Raw genomic sequence first — 15,756 nt, 5'->3', positions numbered from 1 at the left:
TTTGAATTTAATTATTTAATTCAAATTATACTTTAAAAAATTATTTTTTAAATTAAAAAGGGCCAGTAATCTAATTTACACTTGAATTAACTTATTTAATTGAAATAAATTTTTAGAAAATAGTGCTTTAGAAAATAATTTCATTGATAAATAAATGACAATTAATTTGATTAAGAAAATAAGATTGAGAGAGAGAAGAGAAACAGGGTAAAATAGTAATTTAACTTTTTTTTTAACTTGAAAACTAACTGTTAGTTAAGAGAGATTTTTTTTTAAATGAAATTAAAGTTGAGTAATTATACTTTAACTAATTGAAATTGAATGACTGAAATAAAATTAATATTTAAATTAAGAGATTATTGATGCAATTAATTTTAAAAAATCTTTACAATTAGTAAAAGGGGCATAGAATTTTCAATGAACTTCTTTTTACCAAAAAAGTTTTATATGATAATTTTTCAGATTAGCTCTTATATTTTTGTTTTGTTTACTTTTAGTCTTTTTTATCATTTTAATCATTAGTTTGAATTTTATTCAACCACTGTAATTTGAAAAATATAACTACATAGTTCATTCATCTTACAAGTCTTAAACTATTCAGTCTATGTAATGATAATTTCTTTATTTTAAATACATTTACTAACAAAAAATTTAATTTAAACTGAACGATAAGATTAAAAAGTAAACGTAACAAAAATGTAATCACTAACTAATATATTTTTTAAAATAAAAAAAAAATAATTTTATTAAAATAAAAAATTAAATAATAATTTTTTAAATATTTTTTAATTGTCAAAGCCCTACAAAGATTCGATAATGCCATAATTGTAACCCTAATTCACAGATTTTCAAGACAACTTTATATGGCAACCGTTATTTTTTGTAGGCTAGACCGTTATTTTTTGTAGGCTAGACCCGGTACATGGCCAGCAGCTCAAGTAATAATCATCATTTGAAATACAAGCCCTGTGAAGAGTTACACGACCCCAAGAAAATAAATTAGGCTCTAATACCATATGAAAAGTCAAGAGCAACCTCAAACCATAATTATAAATAAATAATAACTAAGTCTTAATTTTAAACAGTTTTTCATTATTCAACGCTGTTAAATATCAAATCTTCACTAATAATTAAAACTTGTAAATTCTTTCATACCACAAATTATTGAGATTAGAAAATCTAAAAGGTTATGATGAAATTTTAAGAGGTTATTCTAACAATCACATTGCTCGCTAGTTGTTGCTGCCAGCAGATTCAATATCAGTCTTTGTATTTTGTAATTTTCTATTGATGCAAAACTGAAACAAAATCTATTTGAGAATTATTAAAAAGAGAAAGCTGCCCATGTTATATAATCCATCAATTACTGCTAACTCCATTGAATTTAAAAAATAATAATAAAAAATAACCAAACCAAACCAAACCAAAATATACATAGTAGCAGAAGCTCCCACTCAAGCTGCATAACCAAAGACCCAAAAAAACTACTGCACAACACAACTATGATTCTGAATAGATCCAAACCTAAGATTCAAGAGGAAATAACTATGAACCAGAAGCTTTGCTAATTACCCTGGTACAATCAAAGACCCAAGATATCTGAACTGATAGCAAGCAAGCTTTAAGTTACAACAAGAAGCTTAACTTTGTTCAATCCATGGACAGTGCTGGGCAAGAAATACAAAGAAATTAATCACCAATTTGGTCAGAGTAGCAATAAGCAATAAAGATATTAATCACCAATTTGGTCAGAGTAGCAGTAAGGAATATGAACAAGGTCATTTACATAATATTAATGAATAAGCAATAATTAAGACTAAACAATATTTAACAGATGAAGAAGATTGATGATTCAGTTCCTGCATTACGTTGTTTCCCCATCTCAAATTGGCCTCCCTCCTCAGTGCTTCAAATGCATTTCTTGAGAGCCTCTTCAACTCATTAAATGCTTGGAGTAGCAAATGGTAAAGATCTTGATATGAGTTCCAAGCTACCCATTTAAATATGCAGGTCAAGAAACCATCTGAAGCTTGGGACTAAGATCAACACAATTTGATTTACAAGCTTTGAGTATGGATTCAATAGCAAATGCTATTCTCAAACATATTCTGGGAATGAGATGGGTATTTTGTTGTGCTGAAGGAGATGAGCATCGGAATTATTTCTACAACTCGGATATTGTAATAAAATATTTCAAAATTGGACTTAATGCTGATAAAAAAATTATTAATAAAAAATTCTCTCCCTCTCCCTATCTTTTCCTCTACAAAAGACACATAAATCAAAATCTCTCTTTGCATCGAACATTACAAATGAGAGAAGGAGATTTAACAATGTAATAAACAAATATTCTAACATATTCAATCATGAAATACATAAATAAATTTCAAAATTTCAATGGAAACCCTTTCAAAATCCTACAACTAAGTATTATTTCTACAACTCAGTTACATTAATATAGACTAAACTATCACAATTAAACCATTAAAATTACTGCTAAAATCATACATTTTATATAGAGATCTAAAATTGTAAAGACAACTCAGATTTACTAGAATGATATACCTAACTAGACGATTGATTCCGTGGCTCACTCCAGCCTGCCAAATAGCCTTTGGATTGCATCTTCAGCTAGCTCCTTTGAGTGCTGCAAATCTTCACCTACTAATAGATATAAGTCTTGATATGGATTGCGTGCTACTCGTATAACCATGTAGACCCATAAACTCAAAAGTAACACACCATAGATGAGAACATTAATCAAAACAAGTATCACAATTGCCATATAACCCAATAGGAGACGAATATTTCTAGCACATGTTTTGTAATTTGGGTTGGGATGGGTTTTGAGTTCATGTTCAATTGTCATTGCTATTGCATAGTTGATTAGAGCAACCACTAACATCTTCATTTCCCAGCTGTTCTCCGAGGGAAGCCAATATTTGAAGGGTAGATAATATTTCATGGCGCGTCCTGTTATATATATATATATATATATATATATATATATATATATATACACAAATGAAAAGGGAGGAGGAGGTTATTTAAAAATAATTAGTTCAAAGAGTAAATATGTAGGATGAAACAAAAGCGACAAAGAAAGTCTGTATCTTCCTAAGGAATAATGCAGAAGCAAGCAACAGCAAGGCTCACGGCACATTTATCACATCCAACATCAAGGTTCAAGCATCACAAGGCATAGATTTACAGCAAACGCATAAAAAAGGTAACAAAATTCGATGTATTTACAGCAAAAGGCCTAAAAAATAAAAGAGAACAAATCTAATGTACTTAGCTAAATGCCAAAATACAATATCATCAATTACAAACCTAAGAAATTAATAAAACCCATTAAATAGCATAGATTTAAAAGTAAAAGATTCTTCCATCTGGGTTAGTAAGAGAAAATAACTCCCAAAAATCACAGAGGAGAATTGCTGACCTCTCTGCTACCTGTGACTTGCTTATGCGAAAGGAGAATTGTTGCTGATACTGAGACCAGAAGAACTCCCAAAATCACAGAGAAGAGCGCTGGCCAATTAGGAGAGAAAGTACAAGCAGATGAGGGGAGAGTGGTGGTCGATGGAAAGGATATTGAAAGCTACATAAATAAACAAAAAAAAAAAAAAAAGAGGCTTTAAATCAAAGAAATCTAGAGATGGGGAAGAAATCGAAAGGGTCTACAAGGGCTTGCTGGAGAAAAAAAAATGGAAAGGAGGAAGCAGAGAAGACCTCCAAAATCGGCAGAAAGGAGGAGGAGAAGGAGGAGATGAGCACGATGAGGGTAGGGTTAGGCTTAAATAAATGTATATACAGTAAGACTTAAATGGCTGAGATTATCTGAAGTGAAGTGGAAGGGACGGCTAGGATTAGTTAAGTTAATAAAACGGAGAAAATGATGTTGGGGTTGAGAATCCAACTCAAGAAATGTGGCTTTAAACATTTAGCCATTGGGCCGCATAAAATATTACGGGTTCATTTAGATTAAAGAGATTTTTTTTTTCCAAACAAGTCATATTTGTTTATTTGTTAAAATTCATATTGAGATCATACAAATTGCAAGATTAATGCCCAATTGAAATTTTAATTTTATAAGTCTTTTTAAATTTTATGTGAATTAAAATGAATTACTGTATCTAGTGAGATTATGTAAAATCAAAATTTTTATGTGTTATAATATTAATTTGAGAGTTTTAACACCTATTTTTTTAATAATTTTAGTTATAATTGATAATAATTTAAAAGATTATTATGTATATAATTAATAAAATGAAAGTAAAAATTAGATCGAAAAAATAAAACAGGAGGTGAAATATTGAGAAGGGACTAACTTGTTAAAAAAGAAAAAGTAAAATTACATGAGAAATTAAATAAAAGAAGAATTAGTACATACGTTTGGGTTTGCCAAGGAAGCTAATGAACTAACAATGTAGAAGTTGTGAATAGCGGATGATATATCACAAAATCCAAAGCCAGAGAGCATCAAATTTTTTGCAGTGACAGACCCAAGAGTTGGATGGATGCCTTTTTTTTCATGCTTGAGTGATGCATTATATAGAGTCTTACCAACCGTCGATCATATACCACTTTATCGTATAATATATCGTATAAAGTGGTGTAAAGTGGGTTTAACGAATGAAAAGTGGGAAAAGGACAGAATCCAAAACCCACTACAATGTATTCTCGAGGGAACAAGTGGCTGTTAGTCATTGAAGAAAGATAAAAATATTTTCTCACCTCTCTTATCTGAGATTGCGCAAAATTTGAGAAAGATGATAATAAGAGTGGATTATAATAAATAAATGTCATTATTTTTTTTTTTTTTATTTTGAAGCGAAAATAGATAATAAATAAATAAAATTATTTTTTTATCTTTATAATTATTTACTTTAATTTCAAATAAAAAAAAATAAAATAAATATTTTACTATTTAAAAAAAATTATCCTTATTTTTCTTCCTGATATTCAAATAAAGATAAAAAAATTTTAATTATTTTTATTTTCCATCTTTATTTTTTCTCTTTTATTTTCTTTCCTCACTAATAAAGTTAACAAACATAGTAAGCCTCTAGGGCTTTTTAATGCATTTGAGACAAATGGAAAAAAAAAAAAAAAGAAAAGAAAAAAACCACTACAATGTTTTTTCATTAACATTTGTATTCATTTGCACTATGGGAAGGGAGGAAAGTAAGAGAGGAAAGAAAATATGAAGGGAAAATAATTTTATTTTTCATTATTTTTATTTGGATTGAGTAGAAAATAAGGAATGAAGGAAAATTTATAGGGAAAATAAAAATATTTTGTCATTTTCTATTTTCTCTCCAAAATGGAGAGAAAGTGGAAGGAAAACATTCAAAATTATAAATATAATCCTATATTTTATAGTTTTTTTTTTAATTTAGGAGCAAAATTATAATTTTATTATCCATAAAACAACTTTCCTTCCAATATTTTTCTCTCTCAATCCAAACAAGAAGAAGGAAAATAATTTTTATTTTCATTCCTTATTTTCCCTCCTTTATTTTTCTTCCCCTCTAAAAAGTTCCAAAACATATTGTTAAGTGCGGATATACTAGTCGTCAGGCTCCTTTTAGAGCAAATTATATTTTTCTTTTTTTCTAAAAATATAGTGAATTATATTAATCATTTTCATTTTTAGCATTTAGACAATATGGTATATGTAAATCTCTTTAAATTAAATCAAATTTGCTTAACTATAAAATTATAACTATAAAATTATCTAATATATATATATATATATATATATATATATATATATATATATATTTAAATGATAAATAATATATTAATTCTTTTTTATATATTAATTTTTTAAGCAAATACATCAAAAATTAAATATTAAATTTAATTAATTAAATAAGATGTAATAAAATTAATATTAATTAATATTATAAAAATTTATTGAATATACCATAAACATTAAAAAAAATTCAAATATTTCACATTAGTTACATCATGATAAAGTGATAAAAATTATTTGATGCAATAATTATAATACTTAAAAAAAAAAGATGATAGTATTCTTTCAATGTTGAAGAATAAAAAAAAAAAGACTTTAAGGAAAACTAATTTTTTAAAGAAAATTGTAAAATATTTATTTGTAAAGATGAGATAAAAAAAAATTAAACAAAAAAAGGGTGAGAAGGAGATGGGATGATGTATAATTTTAATTTTTACTTTTTAATTTTCTTTTACTTTTCCTATTCCTTTGTATACTGATGCTGCTATGAGCCTCTAAAAACCAGTTCAAGTGCCATATAAGCTTATAAAACAAAAAAGTAGTGAGGTTGGTAGTCTTTTAATCAGCCACTCTATTGCTAAAGTTATAAATTATTGATTAAGAGTGAAAGAGAAAAGTAGAGTGTTCTATAGTAATTTTGACAGAATACACGTATTTAATTAATGTTTATTTCTCTTATTTACAGATCAAATGACTAAGTGATTATTGTAGCTATCTTTATAAATCTCAGAATATTGAGTTAAACTTTTCTTCTGCTTGATCTGGGTTGTCCAATCATTATTTCGCTCAGTCTTTAATGCCCAAACATTCTTTTGCTCACCTTTGGCTACTGAATACTCTTCTATTTGGTCAGATTGATTGAGCAATCTCTACTTGTCTTGTCTGGTTTAAGAATAGGCTTTTCTTTCTTTCTTTGACTAAGCACGGGCACTTTGACTGCCACATTTGATTCTTTATCTAAGTATTGACAATTTAATTCGATTTTAAGTTAGTAATCTCTGTATTTCTATATAATATATGTAAAATTTAATGATTAACGTCAATGCACATGATTTGTAATGAAAGCAAAATTTTAGTTATCTTTTCAAATAAATAAAAATAATGATTAAAAAAAATTTTTAAAAGTAACATCAATTATTATGAAATAAAATGAGCTTTATTTGATTTTAAAAGAATGAAATAATTATTATAATAAAATTATAGAGAAAAAAATTTATATTAATAAATTTATTTTTTTTTTCTTTTTTAATAGTGAAATGATGTGAATTTTTAGTACTTTTTTATTATATATATTTTTATGATATAAATTGATAAAATAGAGAGTAATTTTATAATTTTTATGTAATTTGAATGTCAACTCATATTGGAGGAACCACGCATTCAACTTCCAGAGATTTCGTGTCCAAAGCCACATTGCCTACGGATGACCATATTGCCTAGGAAAAACGCAGTCAACGGAGACTAGTGAGTTTTTTTTTTAATTATTTTTTTTTATATATACTTTTCATTAAAATTTATTTGAGATTTCATAAATTTAAAAATAATTTAATGTTATATTTGAATAGAGAGATTTGACCTATATATTTAAATTCATACTAAAAATATTATTTGAATATTATAGATGAAAATAGATTTAAATTTAATCTAAATTTTATATGTTCATGGGAAGTTTAAAAATAAAGATTTAAAATAACTATTTTAGTCTTTATTTCAAATTTACCTCACTATAATTAAATTTATTAATTCTACACATAATTTATAGGCATTTTAATAAAAATTATTTTTATTAGCCAAAAAGAAAAAAAATTAAATTTATGAATTTCAAATTCAAGGGACAAAATGCACATTTGCATTCATTTTTTTGTATCTATAGATTAAACATATATAATTAAGGTATGCATTTAATTAGTTTTATTTTAAATCAAATCAAAATCGAATAAAAAATTTAAAAATTAATAAATCAATTCCATAAATACAAGTGATGAGGCTGGTTCTTAAGAAGTAGGTTGCAGGTTAAATGTGGTTGGGAAACAAAGCAACTGGTGGAGGCAAACAAGAGCGGACTAGGAAGAGATGGAGAGGGGAGGAGGAAGTGGAGGTAGCGAGGAACTATAGATGGAGGGGGACTAATTTGTTTGTTGTTGATCCTTGCGTTGTATTGAAATTTTTAATTGGATTCTTCTTCGTACTTATTTATGTGCAATGCATGTCTCATTTTTTATGAAATATTTGACAGAATATTGTGCGATACATGCCTATATTGGGTGAGAGAGTGGCAGTTTTTTTTTTATGAATTTTTAAAGTTAATCAAGAATACTATGGTCATTTCATACTGGCAATTTTGACGCAAGGACCTTTATTTTGATGGGTTGAAAATACATAATAAAACTGTTGGCTTTTAAAATAAAGAGACAAAGTATTAATTATATTATACTTCAAACACGAAAAGTAATTGTTCTTTATTTTTATAAAAAAATATATAATTTATAATTATATATATTGTAGATAAATATATAACTTTTTTTTGTGAAATTTATAATACATATTGTAGATGAAATTCATAATAATATGGACTGACTTACACGTAAGTAGAGATCCTATGAGAAGTTGTACCTAATGATTTTCACCTCTGGGGTTTATACTTTGTCCATCACCACACAATTACAATTCTAATTTAATCACATCACACCACACCATTTTATAATCTTTATAATAGATATAATAAAATTGGTCTCAAAATGAACTTATCACAATGTGACAAATAACACTATTATATTTTTTTCCATTTGTCCATTTTGCGTCTATTTCCTAATAATTTTACAACATCAATTAATGACTTATAGTGACATATAAATACTAATAGACCTATAAGGTATTTAATGAAAAAAATTAATAAAAATAGTTATAATTAATTAATATTAGGAAAATTAAGGGTCATAATTATAAATTATATAAACTAAAGCAATCTTTTTATTTTTCACTATAATTAAAAAAATCATGTACTTAATTCTTTCTAATAAAAGAAAATTAGAGCAGCAGTTACAATTTAATTAATACTAAAAAATTAAAGGTCAAGATTATAAACTATATAAACTAATAAAATACATGAAAAATTAAATTAGTCACCCCCAAATGCAAATAGAAAATAGAATGTCTAATTAAAGTTTTCTTTTAACTTTACTAAATTATATTTTAGTAATCAGCAACAATTTATACAAATATCACAAAAGTAATTTCCATTTATAAGAATTTATTTATGTTGGTATTTTATTATTTATTTTTTATATTCATTTTCCATTTATATTTATTCTTCACATTTATTTTCTTTTATTTTCATAAATTTTTTTACAAGCTATTCTTAAAATATTTTAAATAAATTAAGCATAAATATATAAGAAAAGCTATATAATAATATTTTTATTCCATTAAATAAAAATATTTCTCATGACTTTATTTATCCCATGGGTTGGGTGGGGATAGAACAGACAATGACAATTTAATCTTAAAAACTCACAAAATTGGAAATAATTTAAATTTTATTAATCTTTAATTGAAACCATCAATAAATATATGTCCTTTAATTTTAGAACATTATTTTCTAAAATTTTATTTCAATCAAATAATTTAATTCAAGTATCAATTAATTTACATGCTCTCTTTAATTTTAAAAAATAATTTTTGAAAATATAATTTTAATTAAATAATTAAATTCAAGTCTCAATTTAATTAGGACTATAAGTGCAGTTTTAATTTAATTTAAAATAAAATAAATTAGTTTTTAAACCATAATGGAAAACCCTAAAGATATTATTTTTAATTATTTATTTAATTTATATTAAATATTATTTTTTAAATTAATTTAAAATTTACTTTATTTTATGATAAAATATTTTAATTCATACATTAGTATTATATAATAGAATATCAAACTTCCATTTCATTACAACAAAAATATAATAAAAATAAATTATTATTTTGGTTGACATTATTATTATTATTATTATTATTATTATTATTATTATTATTATTATCTAAAAATGTTAAAAAATTATTTATAGACTTTTTTTATAATATCGATTTAGAGTTTTTTGTTTTAAGCGATATCAACCCAGAATTGTTAATATATTAGATGTGTAAATTTGATTTATAAGTAACAAATAATTAAATTTCTTTGCTTTTAATTTTTGATGAAATTTATAATATATTTAATTTTTTTAATCAATTTTAAATATTTTAAAATAATGTGCATATACATTATTTATAAATACTAAACTTATTAATATAAGAATAATGTTAAGCTATTTTCAGATGGATAATCATTTATTTTTCTTAATAGATATTACTATTATCTTCTTTCATAATTAGATTTGAAATTAAATATTTTTTATTATTAAATTATATTTTATTTAATATATTATAATAAGTAATTAATAAATATTGTATTATTAACATTATTTTGTCTTAAAGTAGGCATATATGCATAACTGATATGTAATATAGTGAATGAATATAATTTTATTTTAATTGAATTGACTAAATATTTTAATAATTATTGATAAATAATAATTTTATTTATAATATGTAAGTATAATATTTATATTATTTTAGATTAAAATTGAATATATTTTTTATATAAATATTTTTTATTAAATATATTAATAAAATAAATATAAAAAATTCTTAAGCTTGCTTTGTATCTATTTCCTAATAATTTTATAACATCAATTACTGATATGTAGTGACATGTAAATTCTAATGGACCTATAAGATATTTAATAAAAAAAGTAATAAAAATAGTTACAATTTAATTAATATTGTGAAAATTAAGAGTCATAGTTATAAATTATATAAATTAAAGTAATCTTTTTATTTTCCAATATAATTAAAAAATCATGTACTTAATTCTTTATAATAAAAGAAAATAATAACAAAAGTTACAATTGAATTAATATTAAGAAAATTAAAAGTCATAATTATAAACTATATAAACTAATACTACACATGAAAAATTAAATTAGTCACCTCCAAATACAAATAGAAAGATATAATGTCTAATTAAAGTTTTCTCTTAAACTTACCAAATGATATTTTAGTAATCAACACATTTGAAAAAGATGATAAACAATTTCTACAAATATCACAAAAATAATTTCTATCGGATAAGAATTTATTTATATTGGTATTTTATTATTTATTTTTTATATTCATTTTCAATTTATATTTATTCTTCTCATTTTTTTCTTTACACTTTCACAAATTTTTTTACAAATTACTCTTAAAATATTTTAAATAAATTAAGCATAAATATATGAGAAAAATTATATAGTCATATTTTTATTCTATTAAATAAAATATTTCTCATGGCTTTATTCATCTCATGGGTTGGGTGGTGATAGGATTGACAACCGCAATTTAATCTTAAGGCCTCACAAAATGGGAATTAATTTAAATTTTATTAAACTTTAATTGAAACCATCAATAAATATATGTCCTTTAATTTTAGAACACATTAGAACATTATTTTCTAAAATTTTATTTCAATCAAATAATAAATTCAAGTACAAATTAATTTAAATACTCTCTTTAATTTTTTAAAATAATTTTTGAAAGCATAATTTTAATCAAATAATTAAATTCAAATCTCAATTTAATTAGAATTATAAGTGCAATTTTAATTTAATTTAAAATAAAATAAATTAATTTTTAAACCATAATAGCAAACCTTAAACCTAATTCAGATTATGTATGAATTTTCTATTATGATTTAATTACATAACTGTCATTAATATTTAAAAATTAATTTATTTTGTTTAAAACAAATTAAAATCTTATTTATATTGAGATTTGAATTTAATTATTTAATTCAAATTATACTTTAAAAAATTATTTTTTAAAATTAAAAAGGGCAAGTAAACTAATTTACTCTTGTAAATTATAAATTTATTAGTACTAAGTTAGAATAAAACTCTAAAGAGGCAATAGACAGCCTAATTTATGCCGGAAATCTGGCAGAGTTTCCCCTATACCTGGGACCTACCCAACCTGCAAAAAGGCTCAAATAACACTTCTAAATTCAACTCATATCTCATCATCATTATATGGCCCCTCCTGGGCCCTCCAAACCAAGCAATACTCAAAACCTTAAAAATTACGTTTTAGTCTCTATAATTGACATTTTGTAAAAATTCACTCAAACATGTTCTAAAAATTCTAAAATTTTATCCCGCAGTCTTTAATAATTTTATAAGGCTATTGCAAAATGAATTGTAATTTTCTAATCACCCATGAATATTTTATTCAAGAATTTACTCGATTCTATAAGTTTCCAACATCTAACATATTCTTAATTCAACCCAATTCAATATTCACATATTTAAACCTCCATCCTCAAGCTTAAACCAATTATGTAAAATATAATTATCTTAATTTCAAATAATCTTATATGCCCATATGCTAAAAATCTAACTAAAATCCATCTATATTTTTCAAAAATATTCTACAATCACTCAAAAATTCAACAAATACCATAGAATATCTCCAAATAATTTTACTTTCATCATATATTTTTCTTAGAATTTTTCTCCAATTTTTCCTGTTTAAGAAACACTGTATTTATGCTCCACAGACAGAAAAATAATAAAAATTGTCTTACCCGAAGTTTATCTGTGTCTCAAAAATTTCAAAAATTTATGAGGAAGCCTCTGGAAGTTGAATCATCTCCATAGCCCACCGGAGCCATCGCCGGAACCACCGCGCACGGTGTCCGGCCGTCGGTCGCCGGCGACATTTGCCGGATCTGATCATACCACCATGTTCCTCTCCTCTCCCTCAGTCCATAAATGGTCTCGGATCGTCAATCCAACGGTCGGATCGTCCTAGATCTGACGAAAAAGCTTGAAAAACCCGAAACTTCTCTCCTCCATATCTGACTCATCCGACCTCCATTTGCTACAAAATTGGTATCAAAAGAAAGCTCTCGGAACAAGCTTTCCAACGCCACCTGAATCGCCTCGATTGGACGTCGGATGAAGCCGGAATCGCGCTAGAAAGCCGCTGCCCACTGTGCGCGCGTTTTCTCTCTCTTCTCCCTCTCTTGCCGCCGTTTCTGGTGGCTATGGCCGTCGCCGGAGGGTCGCCGGCCGGGTGGGGAGCCGCTTGGGAGGTCGCCGGCCAGTCACCGGAGAAAGAAAGAAGAAAAAGAGAGGGGAGGAGAGGAGAGAAGGGAAAATGGGGGGGCGGGGGGTCCTCCTCCCGTTTTTTTTTTAAATATTTTTTTTTTTTTTTTTTTTTTTTTTTTTTTTTATAAAAACTTTGCCAGTGACAGTGGAAATCCACTGTCACAAGCTAAAGTCTCATCATTTCATTTTTTTTTTTCTGGTTGTTACATTCTTCCCCCTTTAAGAAAAATTCGTCCTCTTTTCAAATAAACAAAGAAATAAGGAAAAGAAGATTATTAGAACAAGTGCAATCATTACTCCTTCAGCTATGCAGAGATTGGTAAAACATTTATTCTTCAAACTCTTCGTATATTATATATGACATTCTATTGTTCTCTGATTCTACTATAGTGTCCTATTTGTCATCATCTCTTTCTAGAGGGCTTTTATCTTGTAACTATTTATTGACCATTTTTCTGACATTTCAAGTATTCGCTATACCTCACTGTTCTTGACTTGATGTCTCATAACTTCAATCAACTTTGGTGCTTACCTCACTTTTATTACGCCCCAACATGTCTCTTGGTGACTTCAGTCCTCATTCCTTTGTTTCAATAATCTCTGTTTCCCCAATGACATAACTTATGTTCCTTATTCCATGGTATCCTATGAGTAGCTTTCCTGTAGCACCTAATCTAGGCATCTTGTTCGAGATCTTCACTCTTCTTATGACCTCAGTGGTCAATACCTATAAATCTTCTCACTCCCATGCTACTTCAAATTTTTAATCTCTTTTGTGTCATTACTAAGGTACTTAGACCAACCTCTATCCATCTTATGTAACTAGTCAGGTAGAGTCTCCTCCAAGGGCCAAGTGTATCATTTATCGGCATTGGAAAGTAAACTGGGTCTCTCCTTCTAGGTAACAAAAGTTTTTATATTCCCTGACAACTCAATCCATGCGACTTGATCAATTCTCACTCCTTCTCTGGAATGGAAATATCTAGACTTCTTCCTATAGCTTCTTAGTATGTGGCCTACTTCTGACACATTGGCACTCAGATCGAGGCTCTACTACTCCTTTAATCTATCAGCTCATAATAACTTATTTTAAACATCTCTTAGTGTGTTCCTAGCATACTTATTCCTCCTTATCCTCATCATTATAACTAGCTCTACCAAGCTTTCTTCCTATCCTTTGGATCTTATCCACTTCCTTTTCCTATTTCTGCTATTGTTGATATCTTTTCAACCTGCTCCACTTATTCCTTAATCTTAATCCTATTTCACCCTTACACCTTTTTCCTTCAAGGATGTCCATCCCATCAATAACTTTAACTTTCATTTTATTTTTTAGTCTTATCTTGATTACTAGTTCTATTACTTCAGAAATTCTAACCTTACGATTTACTCCTACCAGCACATTCTTCACCTTATATAACACTTGTAATTAACCATAGAAAATTTTTCTTGTATCCCCTTTTCCCAACTTAACTATCAGAACATTATCATTCCCTACTAGCCTTAGTAGGAAATTGCTCATCCTGGATGGATAGGAGCCCTTGAAACTATAAGTTCCATCTGAACTAACACGGCTGTGGGAAATGTGTGCCATGCTTTAATTCTAAACAAAATACTTCATGTGTTCATTCTCCTTAATATTATCACATATACTGCCTATAGCTTTCCAAACTTCAGCCTCAACTTTTCCCATTAGAAACAATTTCATCTATTGAAACTCATCCATAAATAGTACTTCCTCTAGCTCATAGTTTAAAATAGTTGCAAGCCTTGGTAGCTAACTCCATTTGACTCCTGTCACTATTCTGATCGTCCTTTCATACTTAACACTAGGCACGTACTTACTGTCATTCTCATATCAAGAAATTATGTATGAATTGGTGCCTACCAAACTCTTAAATAACTAGGTCTCCTTGACTCAGTTTCTGTTCCTTATATAACGCTCTAGAATCAAATATACGAGCTAAACTTGAAAAGAAAGAAAAATATTCTCTTATATTCAACTACGCTTGATTGTCCTTATAATAATGTTTAACCTATGTTTTTTGGTTTCTTTTCTCTTCAAATTTCATTATCTCCTAGCACAATTGTGCTCTACCGATAAGGTATCATCTGCATGAACCCTTTACCGTACCATTGTCCTTCCTGACATAATATTTTATAATTTATTAACTTTATACTCGACCTATGATTCACATCTATCATCGTTTATATTGTGCCCTTAACTTTTGTTGATTCCTGAAAGATTTCTCTCGCTAATAGATTATTCCAACACTAATTCCACCCTTATCTATGGTCATTAATTTGATCCTTGAACTTTCTAGTGATTTATAACCACCCAGACTTGTCACTTTTCATTTTACCCCTACTGTTGTTCTATCGTTATTGCTTCACTGCAAAGTGATTCTGTTGATCACACTAAAAATGTTTGCCTAACATTCATAACGAACCTCTAACTACCTTCTCACTATCTCAAAGGTCTAACCTAAAGACTATGTGTCATTGTCTATCATTCTTTTCCTCTAATCATACCTATTTGATCCCTTAGATTGACTTTTGTTCAACTTACTACTTACTAACTCTTTTGTCTCTGCCTAATTAGATAGTCCGCAATACCACTGCACACCTTCTAGCTTTTGCTCATTATTATTGTATTCCTCGCCTAATCTTCTTGATACTGTTAACAAGTTAAAAGAATCTTGCCCCATTGCTATCCACTTCACTTTAGGAATAAGGAATAGATAAAGTATGATCCGATCATGTAACTCCAAGCTCTATATTTTAGCCCCTGGCACTACCTCAACTATATCATGC

General features: G+C 27.0%; 1 long non-coding RNA gene across 1 annotated transcript; it reads right to left on the bottom strand.

Moving 5' to 3' along the window:
- Positions 1-1,711: 1,711 nt before the first annotated feature.
- Positions 1,712-3,892, bottom strand: LOC110650694 (uncharacterized). Its single transcript, XR_009142506.1, has 2 exons — positions 3,446-3,892; positions 1,712-2,973 (listed from the first exon to the last, which is right to left on the bottom strand). It is a non-coding gene; the product is annotated as an uncharacterized LOC110650694 (long non-coding RNA).
- Positions 3,893-15,756: the final 11,864 nt, after the last annotated feature.

Source organism: Hevea brasiliensis, chromosome 13 (assembly GCF_030052815.1).
Source record: "Hevea brasiliensis isolate MT/VB/25A 57/8 chromosome 13, ASM3005281v1, whole genome shotgun sequence".
Lineage (NCBI taxonomy): Eukaryota > Viridiplantae > Streptophyta > Magnoliopsida > Malpighiales > Euphorbiaceae > Hevea > Hevea brasiliensis.
This window is presented reverse-complemented; position numbering and strand designations above follow the sequence as displayed.